The following is a 24,760-nucleotide window of genomic DNA, read 5'->3' on the forward strand; positions in this document are numbered from 1 at the left end:
AGCTGGTCTGGAGTAAGGCCTGAGTACTGGGATTTTTTAAAAGCTTCTCCAGATGATTCTAATATGTAGCAAAGCCTGAGCAATCTATGGGATTTTCTTACTACTTTAAACATTTTTCAACAGATTTACTCCTTGAGGTTGGATTCATTGGCTTTCATTGAGGCTTGGAGTTTCTACTGAACAGTGTGCTTCTGTTAACAACCCAACTAAAGAACATTTAGAATGTTCCAATGTATTCTTCAAATGCATATGTATGTCTATTTGTACCAAAATAAGTATGTGTTTGGAAATTCACCAGATATGGATTTTGAATTCAATTGGATTTAGACTTTGCTGGAACCATATGAGGTTTGTTTTTTTGTTTTGTTTTGTCTTGTTTTGTCTTGTTTTTGAGAATCCTGATAAGGATTCAGTGTTAATTTTGTTTTGAAAAAGGTTATAATCTGGCAAAAGGGATCTGAATTTTTAAAAATAAGTAACAGTTTATCTCTTGAAACAGTTTGTGAATTAGAGAGTTGTTCCCAAGTGTATCATCTAGTTTTTGCTGCATAACAAACTCTCCCCAAATCTAGTGGCCCAAAAGAAGAATATTCATTACTTCTCATGAGTCTCTGGGTCAGCTGGGCAGTTCTGCTGATGTGGGCCAGACTTGGCTGATCTCATCTGGGCTTGACTGATCTCATCTATCTGAGGTCGGTTGGTGAGTGGGATGTGGGCTGGGTGGCCTTGGATGGCTTCATTCATACATCTGCTGGTTTTCCAGCTAAAGCAGGGGTCACAGGAGTGACTGGACCATGTGGTCTCGCCCCCTCCAGCAGGCTAGCCTGGCCTCACTCACACAGTAGTCTCAAGGCTCCAAGAGCAGCAAGAGGGCAGGTCCCAGGGTGTGAGCAGGCACTTTTCCATTCTCTGCTTGCATTGTTTGCCATTGTCCCATTGGTCAAAGCAAGTCACATGGCAAAGGTCAGAGCCTGCATGAGAGGGCACTGCCAAAGGGCCTGGATACAGGAGGCTGTGAGCAAATCAGGTTCATTACTGCCAATAATCCACCAGGGTGCCTGCCCGCTCAGTGCCACCAGGTCACCAATTCTTCCAGCATTCTGGGTGAACTTGTCCTTTAACTTGAAAGCAGAATGGCTCAAACCCTCATCCCATAAACCAGGGGTTTTCCATTATTCCTCTTCCCAACATTTCCAAAGATCCTTGGAGGGAAAGAGGGGGAAGGAAGGCAGAGAGAGAGAGAGAAAGACAGAGAGAGAGAGAGAGAGAGAGAGAGAGAGAGAAAGGGAAGTGTACAGAAAGGGAGCTCTAATCTTCCTCCCCAAAGTTCTTTGCATTAATTTTCTTCCTTCACAGAGCCGTGACGGGATCATTGTTTTCGCTCCACCTTGAGTCATACTCTCCTCCTTCCAGACTTCAGCCTTGAAGTACCAGCCCTCAGATTACCTGTTATTTACACAGGAGGAAATGTAGCTTTACAACAGAGTTATCTAGAGGGCGATCCCTTTAGCCAAGGGGTCAAACCTAACACCCCCCACCACGTGACACGATGTGATGCACTGATGCACTGGGTATTCCTGCCCCAGATGCCTAAGCTGAATCTTGTTACGTGGAAAAAAAGCCACAAAAGTACAGCTGAGGCGCATTGTGCAAAATAACAGGTTTGGACAGTTCACAAATGTCCACAGCGTAGAAGACAAATCGCAGCAGAACTGTTCTAGAAGAAAGAAGACTCAAGAGACATGAAAAGCAAATGCAGTAGGTGATCCCAGAAGGAATCCTGGGTTGAAAAAGGAGCCATAAGGATATTTGGGGGGAAGATCTGGGAAAATTTGCATATGGACTGTGTATTCTATAGTATTAAATTGACATTAGCTTTCTAAGGCGAGCTATGGTATTGTGACAGTGTGGGAGAGCACACGCTCTTAGAAGACACATAGTTAAAGATCTCTGCTTGACTGTCATGATGTCTGCAATTCACTTTCAGTCAGTTTCAGTAAAAAACAAGCAAGTATGACAAAATAACAATCAGTGATTCTGGGCAAAGGGTATGTGGATGGTTACTTGTTCTATTCTTTCAAATTCTTGTAGGTTTAAAGTTTCAAGAAAAAAAAATTGGAGAAAATGTTTTGGATATTTACCCTAGAACTGAAATGGTGAACTTTGATCCTCTATCATGGTCTGGGTTTTCTGAACTTGCATTTAGGAAAAAACAAAAACAAGAACAAGAACAAGAACAAAACTCACAGAGATGATCTCATACTACTCGACAAGGAGTCTCGGGACATAAGCCTCCCAGGAGGTTGGGGTAGGAAGAGCCCAGTAAACTTGCCCCCTTCCTTCCCAGGGACGTCTTTCTGCTTAAAGGCGGGACTTTTCTGCTGTGTGCAGACCACCAGGTCTGAGAGCTCACTTTGGCTTTGAAATCAGTTTTGCCACAGAAGGTACCCAGCTCTTCCTTCAACTGCCCTTTTGGGGAATGTCTTGGTGTCACTCCTCTTTGGTGCCGGGTGCCTTCCCCCAGGAAGCCACAGGGAACATGGGAACTGTCACTATCACTTGTCAACCCCTTCTTTCCCAAACCACTCATCTTAGACTCAGCTGGGAAACAGGAAGCAGATATTGTTCTGTGACACTGGCTGGTTCTACTTTGGGTAGACTCCAGGCTCAAGAACCCCATGTGGACCAGGCATGCATTGCTTTTAAAAATTGTTTCTAAGCAAGAAAGACCTGAAATTTAGGATTAAAAATCTTCTCTCTCCTATGGTTCCTTCCAAGGGCAGACCCGCTCGTGCCTGTGAACCCCCAGAGGTCTATTATACCCCTGCACACATTCTAGGGTCTCATAGGGACTTTCCAAAGCTGGGCTGCTGCTGCCCACTTATGTCCACTGCCCAACCCAGCAGCCCAGAGCTGACAGAACCCAGTTCTGAATTTAGTTCTAGAATGTTCTTCATATTCTATTGTATCCTATGTGGTTTTAAGACACAAATAATAGTATGCTATTGATGTTTCCGAAAAGAAAATCATCAGGTGTTGCCTGTTAGCCAAACTAGGTAGGAGAGGTGACTCTGCACTGGTTTTGGATAATAATTTGGTAGCCTAGGGGAGGGAAGGAAATGGGTAGGAGAGGGAAGGACAATCCACGCTGATGGCCATAGGGTGTGGAGATAGGGGGCAGCATTCTGGAAACCATAGGCCACCTGGCAAGGCTGGAGGGTAGGGCAGGAAGCAGATAATCCTGAAGAGGCAGCCAAGGGACAGACCACAGGCAGTCTCCCCTCCTGGTACATTGGGAGTTTAGGCTTTATCTCGAAGACAGGTGTTTTTTCATTTTTGTCACTTGTGAATGATTCATTGGATGTCATTACTCTAAAGGATCACTGATCACTGATAATAGGTAAATTAAGAAGAAACGATTCAATGCAATCTGAAAATAATACAACTGAAGCATATGGATCTTTTAAAGAAGTGAAAATAATTGTTTTGTATCCGTGAGATGTCATTTTCTGTGCTGTTATCAAAGTTCAAGGATAGAAGAGTTGTGCCATCATGTTCCTCCAGTTTCTTTTCTTAGTCTTTCTAAAATTAGAGACTCCTAACTCACAACACAGCCTGGCAATGGTAGCCAGTATCTGGCCGCTCTCTCAAACGAATCCGTGTATGTGGATTGCAAAGAGACAGAAATTATGGAGGGTTCTCCCAGAAGACCACACTCAGCACTTTGTTGGACGCAAAGTCAACAAGAGCGCCACATTCAGAGGCTGGAGTGTCGAGTGTTTCCACCTGGGAGGGAGACGTGACTGGATTCATATCCGCTCTTTGGCTGGATTCAGTTCCAGAGTGTTCTTCATATCCTACTGTAACCCTTGGATGTGGTTTTAAAAATACAAATAATAGTATGCTATTGATTTCTTTCTCTGACAAGACAAGGAAATCATCAAGAATTGGCAAACGACCAAGTGCTCCAGAATCGAGCCATTTGTACAACGCTTCAATTTGTTTCCATTATTTCCCTTCAGTCCTCTGAGGACCTTTATCACTGCGGTGACTTCTGCGGCCGAGGTGCTGAGGACAAACCCGAGTCAATCTGATTCTCGGTCCTTGGGAGCTAACCTGCTCTTTTCCACTCTGGGTTTTATCTTTACCCTTTTTCACGTTTATTTGCACCAAGCCCTGGGAGTGGCTTGGGGCTGCAAGTGCCTTCAAAGTGTCAGTGTTCAATAGCTGTACGCGGTAATTGTCACAGCCAGCTCATTCTTCGTCCTTCACAGACACACGAGCCGAGACATTCACCGCCAAGGCATCCTCTGGTTTTATTTTTTTTATTTATTTTTATTAAAAAAAAATTTTTTTTTTAACGTTTATTTATTTTTGAGACAGAGAGAGACAGAGCATGAATGGGGGAGGGACAGAGAGAGAGGGAGACACAGAATCGGAAGCAGCCTCCGGGCTCTGAGCCATCAGCCCAGAGCCCGACGCGGGGCTCGAACTCACGGACCGTGAGATCGTGACCTGAGCTGAAGTCGGACGCTTAACCGACTGAGCCACCCAGGTGCCCCTATCCTCTGGTTTTAAAGTGTGTGTGTGTACGAATTTCAAATGAAAGAAGACAACCAGAAGCTAGACTGATTTTATTGAGTGCTCATCAGAATATTTTAATCTGTTGACTCATGCCTTCAATGCTGAGAGATTCTCAGCCATTTTCTCTTCGGTAATACTTTTGCACCACTTTTTTCTGGCTTTTATTATCTTCCTTCTACTTTCTTTGAGTTTATGTTGTTTTCTGCTTTCTGTGACCTGGGCTTTTTCTCATGCTGTTCCCTCTGTCTGGAATGCACTTCCTGCCAAACCCACACCCCCTTTCCTCCAAGGCTCAACTGAAATAAATCCTCTTCCATGAAACTTCTTTTGAAGTTTATTTTTGAGGGGAGGGGGAGGAGCAGAGAGAGAGGGGGCACAGAGGATCTGAAGCCGGCTGTGCACTGATAGCAGTGAGCCCCATGTAGGGCTTGATCTCACAAACCATGAGATCACGACCTGAGCCAAAGTTGGATGCTTAAACGACAGATGGAGTCACCCAGGAGCCCATGAAACATATTTTGGTCCCCAAATGGATATACCCAGGTCTCCGATCACACAAAATAATAACCCCCCTGACGCCAGGTGTCTTCTGTTACTTTGTGTTTCTCGAGGTCCTAGTTCAATGCAGGACAGGTAATTCATGACATGTTGGTTGATTGATTGCGATACATGAAAAATGTTGCAAGGTCACGACAGAGAAGGAAAATAGAACCCTGGTCCGGGTTGGGATAGGATGGGGAAACTGGGGCATTCCTCTTGGAGAACACACTGCACGTATGCAGATATAAATGCCATGAGCAAATGGTGACTGGGATCTCAGAAATAATGAGCCACTAATAGCTAGTATTTACTGAGTCTCTATTGTGTGACAGCCACTGTGCTAAGCTCTTTATTTTATATATTTTTAAATGTTTATTTATTTTCGAGAGAGAGAGAGAGAGAGAGCTGGAGAGGGGCAGAGAGAGAGACATACAGAATCCGAAGCAGGCTCCGGGCTCTGAGCTGTCAGCACAGAGCCCGATGCGGGGCTCAAACCCACGAACCACAAGATCATGACCTGAGCTGAAGTTGGATGCTTAACTGACTGAGCTACCTGGGCACCCCTGTGCTAAGCTATTTATGTATGTATTTATGTATGTATGCATGTATGTATTTATTTATTTAAAAATATAATTTATTGTCAAGTTGGCTAACATACAGTGTATATAGTGTGCTCTTGGTTTGGGGGGTAGATTCCCGTGGCTCATCGCTTACATACAACACCCAGTGCTCATCCAACAGGTGCCCTCCTCACTGCCCATCACCCATTTTCCCCTCTCCCCCACCTCCCCCATCAACCCTCAGTTTGTTCTCTGTATGTAAGAGTCTCTTATGGTTTGTCTCCCTCCCTCTATGTTTGTAACTATTTTTTTCCCCTTCCCTTCCCCCATTGTCTTCTGTTAAGTTTCTTAAGATCCACATCTGAGTGAAAACATATAATATCTGTCTTTCTCTGCCAGATTTATTTCACTTAACGTAATACCTTCCAGTTCCACCCACGTTGCTGCAAATGGCATGATTTCATTCTTTCTCATTGCCAAGTAGTATTCCATTGTATATACAAACCACATCTTCTTTATTCACTCATCAATTGATGGACATTTAGGCTCTTTCCATGATTTGGCTATTGTTGAAAGCACTGCTATAAACATCAGGGTGCAAGTGCCCCTGTGCATCAGGGTGCACCAGCACTCCTGTATCCTTTGGATAAATTCCTAGTAGTGCTATTGCTGGGTCGTAGGGTAGTTCTATTTTTAATTTTTTGAGGAACCTCCACCCTGTTTTCCAGAGCGGCTGCAACAGTTTGCATTCCCACCAACAGTGCAAGAGGGTTCCCTTTCTCCACATCCTCACCAGCATCTGTTGCCTGAGTTAATTTTAGCCACTCTGACAGGTATGAGGTGGTACCTCATTGTGGTTTTGATTTGTATTTCCCTGATGATGAGTGATGTTGAGCATTTTTTCATGTGTCTGTTAGCCATCTGGATGTCTTCTTTGGAGAAGTGTCTATTCATGTCTTTTGCCCATTTCTTCACTGGATTATTTGTTTTTTTGGGTGTTGAGTTTGGCAAGTTCTTTATACCTTTTGGATATATGTCATTTGCAAATATCTTCTCCCATTCTGTCGGTTGCCTTTTAGTTTTGTTGATTGTTTCCTTTGTAGTGCAGAAGCTTTTCATCTTGATGAGGTCCCAGTGGTTCATTTTTGTGTGCTATGCTCTTTAATTTGTTGGTTCAGTTCATGTTCAAAGCAGTACCATGAGGGAGGCAGTGTGATTCTCATTTCTCAGCTAGGACACCAAGGCTGAGAGAGGTAGATGACATGCTCGAGCACACAGGGCCAGATGCAGCTACGCCGGGGCAGGCGTCCGGGTCTGGCTGGCTGCAGGGTGTGCTCGGATAACCACCAAGTTCCAAGGTCTCCCGAAAGGCAACAGCAGTATACACAGGACCAAGTCGCTTAGTGACCATTAAACATTTTGAGTGTGTATTTGGCCACAACTAAAACTTGCTTTGTGCTGAAAATGTGATTCCCGTGGCAACTGGGTAGTCCTGTGGGCTGGCCAACTCTAAACCAAATCCCTCTTTGGCTTTTGGAATCAGTTCTGGGCCACTGCTTATATAACTGAGTACTCTTAAGAGTGGGAGGTAGTAATTGTGTTTACTTTTGAAGTATTATTCATGTAGTCCTTGGGGAATGTTGGAACATTCTCACACTTTTCATAAATTTGCAAATGTCTTAAATACCAATATGGAAAAAAGTCAGTGCCATATGAAGAACTCTCCACATTTATATCTTTATATTAATGGGAGGAACCCATAATATCCACAACATTTTAAAACCCCATCATTTATGGAATAAGCCCGACAAACCTGCCAGATTTTTCTGGCCACACACACAAAAAAAACAAAAACAAAAAACACCACACCAGATTTTTCTGGTCATAAAAATTTTGCTTTGGCTTGGTCTCCTTTGGTATTTTAAAGAGTTGTGATTTTCTTACAAAATATATGATGCTAATTGCATGATAGCAAAATTCTCCCCTTGCAATTTTGTAAATAGGTTTGAGAATAAATTAGGGGCGGGGGAGGGTAACCACCTTCCAAATGTAGAGACCAAGGATATGGGTTCTGTTTTCTTGAGTGCTGAGGTTGAGGTGGACAGAATGAGTGGTTTTCTTAAAATTGAGTGGGCAAATTGAGACTACTCGTTTCCAAGATGGCTTTTTACTTTTGGGTGGGTAGGAGGAAATGTGGGAAGGACAGGTCATACAAGGTGACAATCACTACCCCTTCAGATCACTCTTAGCATGCCTACCTAACCTGTAAACCCCTTCTGAAAAGTTGCTATATATAGGTCAGTGTTACGGGTTGATTTTGTCCCCACCAATGTATGTTGAAGTCCCAGCTCCTGATTCCTATGGATGTAACCTTATTTGGAAATAGATTCCTTACAGATGTAATAAAGTTAAGATGGGCGGGGCCTGATCCAATATAACAGGAGTTCTTAAAAGGAAGGGAAATTCAGACACCCTCACACACGGAGTAGACAGCCATGTGAAAATAGAGGCAGGGACCGGAGCCAGGGAACATCTGGGACCACCAGAAGCTGGAAGAGGCAAGGAAGGATCCTCTGCCAGATGCTTCATTGGGAGCACGGCCTTGTCAGCACCTTGATTTCAGACTTCTAGCCTCCAGAACTAGGAGAGAATGTGTTTGTTGTTTTAAACCAGTTTGTGTTACTGTGTTACAGCAGCCTTAGGAACATAATACACTCGGCAACTCTCAACATTGGCTGGTATCTGGGAATACCAGAGGAGCTCATAGACAATGCTAATGCTGGGCCCCCCTCTAGATCAGTAGAATTTTCGTGGTGTTAGCATTGGCCTGGATATTGCCCCCTGCCTCCAGTAGGTAATTCTGTGTAGCCAAGGCTGGAACCAGCAACAAGGTCATCATTCTTTGTACCCCATGCCCATGTTTCTCCAGCTTCTGCTAATGAGGCTAATGATCGGCACCTCTGAACGACAGGTCGGTATGATTTGGCTTTTGAAGTGCAACGACTTTGTCCAACATGAGCACCCTATACAGGAAAGACACCGTTGTGACCCAATCAGATTTTCTCTCTTGGGAACTTGAATGTGAGATATAGAAACAGTATCAGCCGATTGTCGAGAGGCACAGAAGTGGACAGAAGGCTTTGAGCACAAGTGTGAAGCAAGAGAAGCCACACGAGAAAGCAGATGATGTGTTAGTGGGAAGCAGAGGGCAAGAAGGTCAATGCTGGGGAGGTAGGGGTGAAGCAGCAGAGAAATGCAGAAACAAGGTGTTGAATCTTGAGTTTGGAAGACCCCTTGACTGTAGGGGCCTCAGAGCTGTCCACCAATCACCCGCGATCACAGTGCTTGCCACAAGGATGAAGGATGCTCATTCCACGGTCTTGTCCCTCTGTGGACCAGCGGCATCAGCACCATCTGGGAGCTCGTTAAGAATGCCTTGGGCCCCACCCTTGACCTCCTGACTCAGGATCTGTGTTTTTACAAGATCCCCAGGTGGTTCATGTCCTCACTAACTTTGTCAAGCCTGGCTGAGTGGCTTCTAGATTTCCTGGGCTCCTTTACTGCCCGTTTCTCCTTGTAAAACTGGAATCACCTGAGGGAACCTGAGTGAGTCTCTGTTTCTTGCAACCTGAAAGATCTTCCCCCATGAGGGCTGGTATGGTTTTCTGTGTCAGAGCTGTATAAAGTTGGAGGGATTTTAAAAATGAGTCTGAGCATTAGGGATAACGGCCGACTGCCCGTGTCCTTTATCCAGTGTTTTCCATAATAGCTGGTCCCACAGAGTCTTCGTGAATATCTCTAGTTCAGTGGTTCTCAAAGTGTGGTCACTGGACCAGCAGGCTTCAGCCTCACCCAGAAATGTGTTAGCAACACAAATTCTCAGGCCCCATCACAGACCTATTGAATCAGACACTCTGGGCGGGGGGTGGGGGGCGGTGGGGGGGGGGTGGGGGGGGAGGCGGTACCCAGCCATCTGCGCTGTAGGAAGCCCCCTTCCCCCCCAGCCCCCTGCCCTAGGAGAGGCTGGTGCATATCAGTGCTTGAGAACCACTGTTCTAATTCATTGGTTTCATACTGCTCATTCTCTTACCTTCAGAACCACTGGGTAAATGACCCATGGATGTCACATCTCATCCTTTGATAAAAACACTGGTGGGACAGCTGTCTTTGTGAGAATCCCAAACTAAAAAGGACCCAAATACCCACCACCGCAGAATGGATAAACAAACTGAGGTATATTCACACACTGGGATACAGTAACGAGAGCGAAGGATTTACAGCTACAGACAAAATGTTGACTGAAAGAGGCCAGACACGCAAGAATACATACTGTATGATTCCATTCATATAAAAACACAGGCAGAAGTAATGTACGTTGTGAAAAGTCAGGCTGTGCACTCCATGTTCCACCTCCCCAGGATACTGTCCCCACCTCCTGCTCTGTCCTATTTAAACCCCACTCATCTTGTTCTTAGCTTAGATGTGCTTTTTCAGGTCCCTTACTCGGCCACCTCATTCAGAAGTCCCCTTGGAGGGAGAAGTGTCTGCAAAGAGGCACAAGGAGGGCTTTGGGGGAACTATTAATGTTCTGTTTCTTGCTCTGAGTGCTCATGACACTGATGTGTTCATTTTGTAAAAAATGTATCAAGCTGCACACTTACCCTTGTGTAGTATTTTGGTGTTTTTTTTTTTTTTGTATCTATGTTATTATACTTCTGTAAAATTTTTAAAAAAATACTGGTGGGTGTTTGTAAAATGTTTGAGTCCTGATGTGATTTTTCCTACAGGGTATTTTTTATAGTCTGTCATTTGGGGTTTGGGTCCAATTTCTTGTTTTCAATGCATGGGATCAGGAACACTGGTGACCCACACGGTTGCATTAATTTCCCAAACCTCAGCTGGAACAGAGTATTGACACTCGAAAGTGATTAGAAGTTTACAATGGGTTCTAAAATCCCTCTTGCAATGTTTCTAAGTTTTGTAACACAATGTATCTTTTTGACCCATGAGCAATTTCACCGGATTGTTTTTCTGATACAGTAATTTGACCATCTTTTTTTTTTTTTTTCTGGGGGACTTTCTTAAATCACCTTTGGAATTCTGTGGCAGAGAAAATTCTGTGTGATTGTTCTCCATGAGCGCACTTAGTAAACACGTGGGCAGAGCTTTTTGAGGAAGTAATTTCATGGCGTAAGATGCTAGGACATGTTATAAACTCGTAATGAAGACATTTGCAAATCATTACAGCTTCATTCCCAAAAGCACAAATACTTATTACATATGCATGGCCTAACCTGCATTTTAGATAACTAATCAGAAAAAAGGGAGAAACAGAGAAACATACCAATATAATCAGCGTTTATTCAGACTCAAAAGGGCAAGGTACAACCCCTCTGCCATTATAATTTACAAGGTAGTTGAAGAAACGATAATGTTCCCTTTTGAGAGTTGCAGGGCTTGGTTTTTATTTCCATTACCCAGATTCAGGTTTAATGGAAAATCCTGCCACAAACCCTATCCAAATTGGATTCCTGGGCTTTTGAGATGGAAAGAACATTCGAGATCCTTTTGTGCAATTCGCTTCTTTGACAGGTAAATAAAATGAAGCCCGCAGAGGCCAGGTGGCCTCCCTAAGTTCACACACCTGGTTAGTGAATGAGCTTGGCTGGACTCAGCCTGGTAACTCGTCTGTCAGGGGACAGACTCCAGGGACTCCCTGAAAGCCCAGCAGAGAGCTGGTCCTGGTGAGGAAGGAGGGGAGGGGATGTGAGCCCCAAGGGCCTGAAGGAGAAGCAAGCTGCTCTCAGAACCGGGCTGTGCTCACAATGGAAGCCTGGGGCATTCCAGTTCTGCCTCCTTGACTGTAATCAGACTGGATTTCTTTTGTATCCTGTGGATTTTCTTCCTCTTTCTACTCTTCTCTACTAATTCAATTCAGCGCATGAGGTTTTGAGAGCTATGTGCCAGGTATTTAGCTAGGTGTTGGAGATTTATTTGGCCGTGAGCAATGCTGTCCCTACTCTCACGGTGTTGAAGGACAGATGTTAAAAAAATCACCAGCGGTGGAAAAACACGGTGTTGAGAGCTGTAACACGGGGTTTTGAAGCTAGTCTGGGGTGACAGAGAAAGGCTCCGGAGAAGCCAGGAATGGCAGGATGACTTGGCTTTAATCAAGAAAGACCAGGGGACATGCTGGGCTGGGGGCAATGTCCCAGGCAGATGGATTCAAGAGACACAGTGTCACTGCCAAGGAGACTTCTCTGAGTCTTTGTCCCTCAGAGGCCTGAACTGCTCGACTCCCAGGACTGTGAGCCAATAATTATTTTTTATGCCTAAACTTCTTCAAGCCATATGAAACATGTTTTAGGAGACAAGTAAAGCCAAACCAATTATTTAAATAGTAATTCCCTTTCAGAAAAATACAAGGGAAATTTTGAAAATTGTTGCTGTCCTCAAAAAGGTTTCTCCCTCACTTCTGTGTGCTCTTATAGGCATATAACAAAATCTCTGGGTGCAATCTGATTAAAATATTCAATTTTTAAAGTATTAAAATAGAAAAACATACTTATTTCTTGCATAATTCAAATGATCTATTTTATAAGATGTTCTAGAACAAATAATAAAGAAGTCAAAATGTATCTAGAATTCTGTGTCCAACCGTTCCCATATCCCCACTGAAAGAGGGAAAGTATGGAGCCTATTTATAAAAGCATTTTTTAATGTTTATTTATTTATTTTGAGAGAGCGAGAGAGAGAGAGAGTGAGAGAGGCAGAGAGAGAATCCCAAGCAGCCTCTGCACTATCAGCACAGAGCCTGACGCAGGGCTTGATCCCATGAACCATGTGAGCATGACCTGAGCCAAAATCAAGAGTTGGACACTTAACCGAATGAGCCCCCCAGGTACCCTTGGGAACTATTTATGAGTTATAGCCCATTACAATAGTCAGAGGTCAACATGGAGAGTGATCAGGATATCAACTGATTCAAGGAAAGGCTGAAGAGGTTAACCTATCACAATCTAAAGATGTGGCGATTTGGGTAAGAAATAATTTTCATTGTACCAGTCAGGGAACTTCGTTTCAACCAACAAATTGGTATTGATGGCAAGGGGATTTGGACTTATATAACAGGGCAGGAATGAAGGGGGGGTGCACCCTGTTCAGAACATAGGGAAGGTATGGTACAAAGGCTGCCAGTATCTCCAAATATTTCCCTGACCCAAGTCCTGGAGCAAGAAAGCAAGTCACATGCTGGACCCCTTCTCCACTGGGGACCCAGGAAGAGGCAGAGGGAGGCTGGCACTGGAAAGGCTGTTATACCAAGACCACACAATATTGGGAACATCTGAGTAGGGTACATGGCCAACGGTTGTCATTTCTTGCATAGTTACGTCTTGGCTTGTTTCTTTTCTGTCTCTTGCCCCTGGAATATAACCTCTTCAAGTACTGGCTACCATTGTTCACTGCTGGATCCCTAAGCTTTGCGGAGTAGACAATCAGTAAGTACTTGTGGAATGTATTAATGAGTGAAAATCCAAGGGATGTAAACATATTCCACATTGTGCCATGTGTAGACAGGAATGAAAGTGTCATTGTTATGGAGATGTGACTTTTGGTTCAAGATAAAGAAAACTTATCATAAAAATTATTTTAGTAAGTTTTTAAATTCCAGTATAGTTAACATACAGTGTTATGTTAGTTTCAGGGGTACAATATGGCGGTTCAACAATTCTACACATTGCTCAGTGCTCATCATGGTAAGTGTGCTCTTTATCCCCTTCACCTGTTTCACCCAGCCACCTCCTCTCTGATAACCACCTGTTTGTTCTCTATAGTTAAGAGTCTGTTTCTTGGTTTGTCTCTCTTTTTCCCCACTTTATTCGTCTGTTTTGTTTCTTAAATTCCACCTATAAGTGAAATCATATGGTATTTGTCTTTCTCTGACTGATTTTGCTTAGCATAGCACCCTCTAGCTCCATTCATGTTGTTGCAAATGGCAAGATTTCATTCATTTTTATGGCTGAGTGTAATATCCCATTGTCTCTATATATATCCCACACATTCTTTAAGGTAAAGAAGACCTTTTTAATAGCCAGACTTGTCAAACAGCATTGCAGTCCATCTCATGAATAACAGGAGTCTGAGTCTGGAAGCAGCAGTGGGATTTCAGCACGGTCATCCACTACCCTTTTCTGTGGTAACAGCTCCTGCAAACTTTTGTTTGGGGCTCCTTTCTCTCACTCTCAGGCCACGTGTCTTCTGGAAAGTTCACTCCACTTCCAAATCCAGAGGCTAATGTAATTGGTAAATTCCATTCCCCTGGCCCCAGTGACCAGTTCAAGAAGAGCATGTGACCCAAATCAGGTCAAGCAGGGGCGACAGGGTCCAACCCAGGGCTTTTGTTTGAGCCTTGGGGGAAGCAGACTCTCTCTTCGAAGGGATTTGGTGTCATGATGATCAGAGTCTGGAGTAGCCAGTGACCCCCAGGTGAAACTTGAGAATGTAGTTGATTTGGAACAAGGCAGAACTGAGAGAAAGAGGGAAGCCCTGATCTATGCGTGCTTGAAGCCAGATCTACCTGAATTCTTATAACATGAGATGACATTTTTCCTTGGGTTGGGCTTTCTGTTAGCTGCACCAAAAATGAGTCTGTGATGATACAGGTGCCAACTCTGATCAATTGCTAGTGACCACCTACAGCACTGTGTTGAGGAGGATCCTGAGGCCAAATCTGATACAGCGGAAAGAATAAGGCTGGTGAGTGTTGTCATAGAAGCAGGAAGGGAAGTGGTGTCAACCATACCATGCGTTTGCCATCTTTGGGCTAAATGTCATTTCTCAGGATATTACAGTTCAGGTTCCTATTGTAAAGGTTGGGTCACATGGTCAGCAACAGTTCAGTAAAAATATAAGGTGGGGGGCCTGGGTGGCCCAGTCGGTTAAGCACCTGACTTCGTCTTAGGTCATGATCTCACGGTTCATGAGTTTGAGCCCCGCATCGGGCTCTGTGCTGACAGCTCAGAGCCTGGAGTCTGCTTCGGATTCTGTGTCTCCCTCTCTCTCTGCCCCTCCCCCGCTTGCACTCTGTCTCTCTCTCAAAAATAAATAAGCATTAAAAAAAGAAAAAATAAATAAATATAAGGTGTGCCATGCATGTAGCTTAAAATTTTCTAGTAGCATATTAAAATATAAAAGAAACAATGGAGTTAATTTTCATAATATCCCTTACTTAATGCAATATATCCAAAATACCATCATTTCCATATGTGGCCCTCACTGCATTTCAAGGGCTCGGTAGCCACATGCAGTTTGTGGCTGTTGTGGCGGACAGCATGGGTCTAGAATCATAGAGTGTTGGAACTAGAAGCAGCTTTTAGGCCACCTCCCAGTATAGATGGGTAAATGGAAACCAAGAGAGAAGGGAGTAACTTTCCAAAGTATGTGAGTAATCGTAGTGGCTTTCTGTGGTGTATTTCCTCTCTTCCAAACATAAAGCCTATATCGTGGGTGTGGGAGGCTGAATAATACCCTCCCTTCCCAGAGATGTCCACATCCTGATCCTTGGAACCCGTGACTGTGGGACTTAACAAGGCAAAAGGACTTTGCTGATGTCATTAAGTTAGAGGTCTTGAGATGGGGAGATTATCCTGGATAACCCAAGTGGGCCCCAGTGTAGTCTCAATGGTCCCTGTAGAGGGAGGTGGTCACAGTCAGAGACAGGAGATGGGGTGAGGGAAGCAGAGGTCGATGATGCCCTTTGAAGGTGCAGGAAGAAGCCATGAGTCAAAGGCCACAGCAAAGCCTTCAGAAGCTGGAAAGGACAAGGAAATGGATCCATACTGAAGCCTCCAGAACGAACTTGGATTCGAACTTGGATTTCAGCCTTAGAAGACTCATTTCAGACTCTTGACCTCCAGAAAGAATAAGTGTATGTTGTTTTAAGCCACTTAGTTTGTGATAATTTGTTATGGAAGCAATAGGAAACCAATGCAGTGGGTTTACTCAGTGAATTGATAACATTTGTTCCCTTGATTGTTTTAGGTAGAAATCAATGTCCCCTGCAATGTAATTACCCCTTGTCTTCACTCTGGCAAATGCAGAGCCATACATGGTCAATTTCTTTTTTTTTTTAATTTAATTTAATTTTTAAATTTACATCTAAGTTAGTTAGAATATACTGCAACAACGATTTCAGGAGTAGATTCCTTAATGCCCTTTACCCATTTAGCCCATCCCCCCTCCCACAACCCCTCCAGTAACCCTCTATTTGTTCTCCATATTTAAGAGTCTCTTATGTTTCTCCCCCTCCCTGTTTTTATATGATTTTTGCTTCTTTTCCCTTATGTTCCTCTGTTTTGTATCTGAAGTCCTCATATGAGTGAAGTCATATGATATTTGTCTTTCTCTGATGGACTAATTTCACTTAGCATAATACCCTCTAGTTCCATCCACGTGGTTGCAAATGGCAAGATTTCATTCTTTTTGATTGCCGAGTAATACTCCACTCTATGTATATGTGTGTGTGTGTGTGTGTGTGTGTGTGTGTGTGTGTGTGTACCACATCTTCTTTATCCATTCATCCATCAGTGGACATTTGGGCTGTTTCCATACTTTGGCTATTGTCGATAGCGCTGCTATAAACTTTGGGGTTTATGTGCCCCTTCGAAACAGCACACCTGTACCCCTTGGATGAATGCAGGGTAGTTCTATTTTTAATTTTTTTGAGGAACCTCCATACTGTTTTCCAGAGTGGCTGCACCAGTTTGCATTCCCACCAGCAGTGCAAAAGAGATTTTTCTCTGCATCCTCGTCAACATCTGTTGTTACCTGAATTGTTAACGTTAGCCATTCTGACAGGTGTGAGCTCTCATTGTGGTTTTGATTTGTATTTCCCTGATGATGAGTGATGTTGAGCATTTTTTCATGTGTTGGTTGGCCATCTGGATGTCTTCTTTGGAGAAGTGTCTATTCATGTCATTTGTCCATTTCTTCACTGGATTGTTTTTTGGGTGTTGAGTTTGGTAAGTTCTTTATAGATTTTGGATACTAACCCTTTATCTGATATGTCATTTGCAAATATCTTCTCCCATTCTGTCGGTTGCCTTTTAGTTTTGCTGGTTGTTTCCTTTGCTGTGCAGAAGCTTTTCATTTTGACGAGGTCCCAATAGTTCATTTTTGCTTTTGTTTCCCTTGCCTCTGGAGATGGGCTGAGTAAGAAGTTGCTGCCGCCAAGATCAAAGAGGTTTTTGCCTGCTTTTTCCTCTACAGTTTTGATGGCTTCCTGTCTTACATTTAGGTCTTTCATCCATTTTGAGTTTATTTTTGTGTATGGTGTAAGAAAGTGGTCCAGGTCCATTCCTCTGCATGTCGCTGTCCCGTTCTCCCAGTACCACTTGCCGAAGAGACTGTCTTTATTCCATTGGATATTCTCTCCTGCTTTGTCAAAGACTAGTTGGCCATACATTTGTGGTTCCATTTCTGGGTTCTCTATTCTGTTCCATTGATCTGAGTGTCTGTTTTTGTGCCAGTACCGTACTGTCTTGATGATTACAGCTTTGTGATACAGCTTGAAGTCCGGGAGTGTGATGCCTCTAGCTTTGGCTTTCTTTTTCAAGATTGCTTTGGTTATTTGGGGTATTTTCTGGTTCCATACAGATTTTAGGATGGTTTGTTCTAGCTCTGTGAAGAATGCTGGTGTTATTTTGATAGGGATTGCATTGAATATGTAGAATGCTTTGGGTAGTATTAACATTTTAACAATATTTGTTCTTCCTATCTAGGAGCATGGAATATTTTTTCCATTTTTTTGTGTCTTCTTCAATTTCTTTCATAAGCTTTCTATAGTTTTCAGCGTGTAGATTTTTCTTCACCTCTTTGGTGAGATTTATTCCTAGGTATTTTGTGGTTTTTGGTGCAATTGTAAATGGGATCGATTCCTTGATTTCTCTTTCTGTTGCTTCATTGTTGGTGTATGGGAATGCAACCGATTTCTGTGCATTGATTTTATATCCTGCAACATTGCTGAATTCATGAATCAGTTCTAGCAGTTTTTTGGTGGAATCTTTTGGGTTTTCCATATAGACCATCATGTCTTCTGTGAAGAGTGAAAGTTTGACATCCTCCTGGCCAATTTGCATGCCTTTTATTTCTTTGTGTTATCTGATTGCTGAGGCTAAGCCTTCCAATACTATGTCGAATAACAGTGGTGAGAGTGGACATCCCTGTCGTGTTCCTGACCTTAGGGGGAAAGTTCTCAGTTTTTCCCCATGGAGGATGATATTAGCAGTGGGTCTTTCATATATGGCTTTTATGATCTTGAGGTATGATCCTTCTATCCCTGCTTTCTTGAGGGTTTCTGTCAAGAAAGATGCTGTATTTTGTCTAATGCTTTCTCTGCATCTATTGAGAGGATCATATGGTTCTTGCCCTTTTTTTATTGATGTGATGAGTCAATGTGATTGTTTTGCAGATATTGAACCAGCACTGCATCCCAGGTATAAATCCCACTTGGTTGTGATGAATAATTTTTTTAATGTATTGTTGGATCTTGTTGGCTAGTATCTTGTTGAAGATTTTTGCATCCATGTTCATCAGGGAAATTGGTCTATAGTTCTCCTTTTTAGTGGAGTCTTTGGTTTTGGAATCAAGGTAATGCTGGCTTCATAGAAAGGGTTTGGAAGTTTTCCTTCCATTTCTATTTTTTGGAATAGCTTCAAGAATATAGGTGTTAACTCTTCCTTGACTGGTAGAATTCCCCTGGAAAGCCTTATGGCCCTGGACTCTTGTGTTTTTTTGGGAGATTTTTGATTACTAATTCGATTTCTTTACTGGTTATGGTTCTGTTCAAATTTTCTATTTCTTCCTGTTTCAGTTTTGGTAGTGTATATGTTTCTAGGAATTTGCCCATTTCTTCCAGATTGCCCATTTTACTGGTGTATAATTGCTCATAATATTCTCTTATTATTGTTTTTATTTCTGCTGTATTTGTTGTGATCTCTCCTCTTTCATTCTTGATTTTATTTATTTGGATCCTTTCCTTTTTCTTTTTGATCAAACTGGCTAGTGGTTTATCAATTTTGTTGATTCTTTCAAAGAACCAGCTTCTGGTTTCATTGATCTGTTCTGTGTTTTTGGTTTCGATAGCTTTGATTTCTGCTCTAATCTTTATTATTTCCTGTCTTCTGCTGGTTTTGGGTTTTATTTGCTGTTCTTTTTCCAGCTCTTTGAGGTGTAAGGTTAGGTTGTATATCTGAGACCTTTCTTCCTTCTTTAGGAAGGCCTGGATTGCTGTATACTTTCCTCTTAAGACCGCCTTTGCTGTGTCCCAGAGGTTTTGGGCTGTGGTGTTATCATTTTCATTGGCTTCCATGTACTTTTTAATTTCCTCTTTAACTTCTTGGTTAGCCCATTCAGTCTTTAGTAGGATGTTCTTTAGTCTCCAGGTATTTGTTACCTTTCCAAATTTTTTCTTGTGGTTGATTTCAAGTTTCATAGGTTGTGGTCTGAAACATACATGGTCAATTTCTGCACACAGTCCCCCATCAAGGAAAAACTGAAGGAAAGCTCTCTAACATTATCTTGGCATCCCATCAAAGCATTTGTCAGTAAAACATGATAAGGTGAATCTTTCCATTCTACCTTGGGGGAGTGGTGTCCAACACTTTGGTGGGCTCCAAGTCTGGTCTGGAGAAAGGGATCCCCAAGCTTTCTAGCAAGTCATTTGCCTTGACTCCTTCTAGGAAGTACTACAGAGGACTGCAAAGCAAATGCTCTCTGGCATTCCAGGAATAATGTGGGCACAAAAGGAAAAAAACATCTAGAAAACATCATAGTTCACATCATTATTTCCTTTTATTAAATGCCAAAGCACAGTTAGAGAACTTTAAATGTGACATTTTCATTATCCTGTTTACCCATTTGGAAAATGCAGCTTCATCAAGCCAGATGGGTTAGTTCTAAGAGCACCAGATGAAGAGTCAAAGGACTCATATTCAACCAAAAATTAGCTCATAACTTCTCTGGGTCTGTGTTTCTTCATCATCAAAAGGAAAAGCTGAACTCAGAGTTCCTTTGTGGTGCTCTGATTTTATTATTTTAATTGTATATTGGAGGCTTACTGCTGGTTTGAGAAACAGTCATCATCAAAACACACAACACTTCAGGGTGTCCCCAAAAGCCTAATTTCAACGTTAGAAACATTTTTCATCATGCTTGACTTCAGTGTCATTTTGAATCTCACATAATCCTACAGTGTTGAAGGGATCTTTGGGACCATCCATCCCAACCCCTCCTGTCACAGTCAACAAAACCAAAGCTCGGAGAAGTTGAGTGAGTTGCCCGGATAGTGGGAATAGAAAGGAGGTCTCCTGATTCGCAAGCCAGAGCTCCTGTTACTCCTTCATCAACTCCCTTATTTTGTCGTATGTATAAGTGTATAGTTTCTCTTAAGAGCCATGAGGTATATGCATCCTTCCAGCCCATGTCAGGGCAGCGGTGAGGAAGGAGGGAGTATGGTACTAGGTGCGCTCCCAGATGAAAAGATCACCTGTGAGTTTCGGCTGGTGGCAGGTAAGCAACTTAGGGTAGAGGCTTGGCCATTTTTGCTGCGCTAGTTGCTGGTGGTCACATATCACCTTCTGACGGGGAATGCTCTTATTAATTTCAAAGAGGTATTTCACAGAGTGGGGCAATGAGTTGGGGAGAGACTGAGTTCTGCTATAAAGAGGTTTTCCTTTTCTGGCTCTTGTGTCCACATAGTACTCAGTTTTTCCTCTAAGAAACTGGCAAACAGAAACTCAGTATTCCTCTATGGCTTGTTCTAGCTCTGAAGTACCTGGCGAATTAAGGAAGGAGCAAATGGCTGTGCCCACCCCAGTGCTATCACTAGCGATCGTATGTAGCAGTAAGCACGTGTTTATATCCACCACACTCAGGTGCCGGGAAATTCCATTTCAACCTACACAGAACTCGGTTTCAGGCAGATTGTTGATCTAAATGCAAAAAAGAAAAACAATACAGTTGTTAGAAGAAAACAAGGAGGATATCTTTGTATCTTTGGGATTAGAAGAGCTTTCTTAAGCGGTCTCTGGGTGGCTCTGTCATTTAAGCATCTGACTCTTGATTTTGGCCCAGGTCGTGATCTTGCAGTTTGTGGGATGGAGCCCTGTGTCAGGCAATACACTGAGTGCAGAGCTTTTTTGGATTCTCTCTCTCCCTGTCCCTCTCTGCCCTTTCTTCTCCCCCCCACCTCACCCAAAATAAAGAAAGAAAAGAAAAGATTTCTTTTAAAAAAAAAGTTTATTTATTTTGAGAGAGACAGAGACAGCACAAGTGGGAGAGGCTCAGAGAGAGAGGGAGAGAAAGAATCCCAAGCAGGCTTTGCACTATCAGCATAGAGCCTGACGTGGGGCTTGAACTCACAAAACTGTGAGATCATGACTTTGTGCTTCTGACACATTGATCTTGACTCACATTCAGGAAAAAGCTTGGGAATATATTATATAAGTGGAAACTGTATTCACATCGATGCTAGTCATAACTGCATAGGCGAAACCCCCAGTACAACGCCTGGCATTGGTCATCTTGGGCACCCTCCTTGTGAAGTGCCTGTTCAATTCTTAGCCCACTCTTCTGTTTGGCTGTCCAACTTTTCCTCATCAATTTGTAGAAGTTCGTTATGTATTCTGGATACGAGTTCTTTGACAGACATAAATTTACACATATCTTTTCCCACTCTGTGGCTTGCCTTTTTGCTCTTTGAATAGTCTTTTGGTGAACAGATATTCTGGAATTTGACGTAGTCTGAATTTTCAATATATAACCTGCTTAAGAAAGCTTTTCTTTCTGGGTCACCTCCGTGGCTCAGTCGGTCAGGCATCTGACTTCAGTTCAGGTCATGATCTCACAGCTCGTGAGTTTGAGCCCCACTTCGGGCTCTATGCTGACGGCTTGGAATCTGGAGCCTGCTTTGGATTTTGTCTCCTTCTGTCTCTAACCCTCCCCTACTTGTGCTCTCTCTGTCTCTGTCTCTCTCTCAAATATAAATAAACATCAAAAAAAATTTAAAAAAAAAAAGGTTTTCTTTTTGGGGCGCCTGGGTGGCTCAGTCAGTAAAGTGTCCACCTCTTGCTTTTGGCTCAGATCATGATCTCATGGTCGTGAAATTGATCCTTTTGTCCAGGTTCTGCTCTGGGTGTGGAGCTTGCTTGAGATTGTCTCTCTCCTTCTCCCTCTGCACCTCCCCTGCTTATGTGCTCTCCCTCTCTCTCTAAACAAACAAACAAAAGAATCAGCAAATACTTATTCCTGTGTTTAGATATTTCTTTTGAGGTATCTCAGTAGAGACAGGTGAACTCTTTTTAGGAAGGCTTGTTGTGTTTTAATCCAAGGACAGACTGGGGCGGGGGAGAGGGGAGCAAAAAAGCCAGTGGTGTTCTGGATAGATTAAAGAACAGCTGGTTATTGGTTACAAAGGGAGGTAACGTTTTTATTTAAATACCCATTTTTTCAATTTACCTTGTTTTTCGACCATTAAAAGTTATGATGAGAATATTTAAATGTAAACTTACCAATGTTTGGGTGAGGGAGAGACGGAGCTTTTGAAACTTTCATTAGTTTACAATAAAAAAGGTTGAAGACCATTGGCCTTGAAGCATTCTAGAATGCATGGGGGTGGTGGAGGAGGCCCCACCAAGCTCTCCTGGGCTTCCGGACCTTCGGAATCCATGTAGGGTGCATGCAGGGACTGGCACATGGTGAGCACGTCATGGATGTTTTTGACTGATGGACAAGGTCACCTTCCCCACTCACCACACAGTGTATTGTAATGTCCATGTTTATCAAACTGGTTGATGACCCAGCTGTTCTCACCTGCTGACTCATCACACCAGTGGGCAGTTGTCCTTATAAATCTACCCTTTATTTATTTTCTAACTAAAGGAGTCACAGTTGGGAAGGCCAAATGTTAGGATGCATATAGTAAAAAACAACAAAAAAAACCCTCAAAAATGACAACAACAAAACAACCCACAATGGAAAGCATCATAAATGCAGCATGTAAATTGTTCTTCGAGGAAGTGGCTTGGGGATGAAAGAGGAAGTTCCTTCAGTTTTACTGTTTATTAATATAACCTTAACTTTCCCGTTATGTGGTAAAGTTCCTGTTATGTTGCCTGGCTCGGAATGGTGCATTCGGACCAATTAAACAGTTACTAAGTATGCTTGACATTGCCACATAATTCCTTTTCCTTTGGCAAATCAGAAGATACTTCAGGATTCTGTTTGCCTTGGGACCCTTCTTACGAATGCTAATTATCCTTGCCATGTGTGTGAGAAAATGTTCAACTAGATAAACAGAATGGCAGCAATATTTGTTTTTCTTGCACCCAGAATAGAGACGGGAAAAGGCTGACAGAAGCAACAGGAGGCATGCAAACCACTGCATGAAGTATTTGCACCAAAATCAAGGAGCATTTTATAAGGCTTTGAATTTCAATGACTAAAAGGGGCCTTTCCCTGGCTATCATGATTCAGTTTTTTAAATTTCATTTTTCATTTCATTTCATTTCATTTCATTTCATTTCATTTCATTTCACTTCATTTCATTTCATTTCATTTCATTTCATTTCATTTCATTTCAATTTCATTCCATTTCATTTTAAGGGAGAGAGAGCATGTGTGTGTCAGTGCAGAGCCTGATGCTGGGCTCAAACTCACAAAACCATGAGATCATGACCTGAGCCAAAACCAAGAGTCAGACTCTTAACTGATTGAGCCACCCAGGCGCCCCTCGCCGTTCAGTTTTAATTTTCTCAAATAATTCTCTTGGTAATGAATAGGTTTGCATATTAGAGTAAATGAAGAAGCAGCAATTAATAAAACAGTTTAATTTCCTATAATCAAAGAATCAGGAACATTCTTAGAGTTGGAAGAAACTGGAGAAATTATTGATATACGGAAAGAGAATGCTAAGCCTGGTTATTCTTCCAAAATACAGCATCATAAGTGACCCTAGTAATTTGGTGGATGTAAATCAGTGAGAGTCTTGCTCTACAGTAAGTATACATTATTATTACTCACTGCTGATGGCTGCCTGGAATTTGATGATACGGGCGATTCTCATTTTACCAGCAGGTTGGATTCCAAAATGTGCAGATTGTGTGTCTGGAATTGAGAAGATAATTTGCCTTGACTCCATGTCTTAAGTGGAGGCTGGATGGCTAGGCCATAAGACATAAAACACTAACAACGTGCATTGTGTCCTGAAGTACAGCTAGCGACCCCGCCCACCTTTTCACCTAATCACAGTTCAGGCAACATCACCTCTGCATGGTGTGGGACTCAGGGGGAGACCACGGTTCAAATCCCGGCTCTGCCACACATCAGCTGTGTGCTTTTGGGAAAACTGACTTACCTTTCTGTGCCTCAGTTTATTCTACCATGAAATAGGGATGATCATACTTTCCTGAGGTCCCCAGACTCCAAAATGTTCCCTGATGATCTTCCCTCCTGGTATTTCTGCCCTTGTATATTCTCTTGCTACTACAGAACACAGAGTTGACCTGTGTAACCAATAGGGTGTTGTGGGAATGATAGAATATGACTTATGAGGCATTATAGACCATATGTCAGTGTGCTCTCTCTTGGATCTCTTGCTCTGGGGGAAGCCAGATGTCATGTGAAGACCCTCAAGCAGCCCCACACTTAAGCAGCACCATGTGGCAACACCCATTGCAGCAGCCAGCGCTACCTTGCCAGGCACGTGAGTGAGGACCCTCCAACCTGAGTCAAGCCTTCAGAGGATGGTGACCTCGCCATTCTCAGATTCCTGACCCACAGAAACTGTATGAGATAATAAACGTTGACTGCGTTGAGCTGTTAAGTTTTGGGGTCATTTGTTATGCAGCAATAGATAACTAATATCTTATTGCAAAGGTTAGATACGTAGGAATGTAGTGTCTGGGCAGAGAAAACACACCGTGCTGTCAGCACAGAGTCCAATGTGGGGCTCGATCCCACGAACTGTAAGACCATGACCTGAGCTGAAATCAAGATCCTGAAGCTCATCCCGACTGAGC

The sequence above is a fragment of the Panthera tigris genome, chromosome A3, assembly GCF_018350195.1.
Source record: "Panthera tigris isolate Pti1 chromosome A3, P.tigris_Pti1_mat1.1, whole genome shotgun sequence".
NCBI lineage: Eukaryota > Metazoa > Chordata > Mammalia > Carnivora > Felidae > Panthera > Panthera tigris.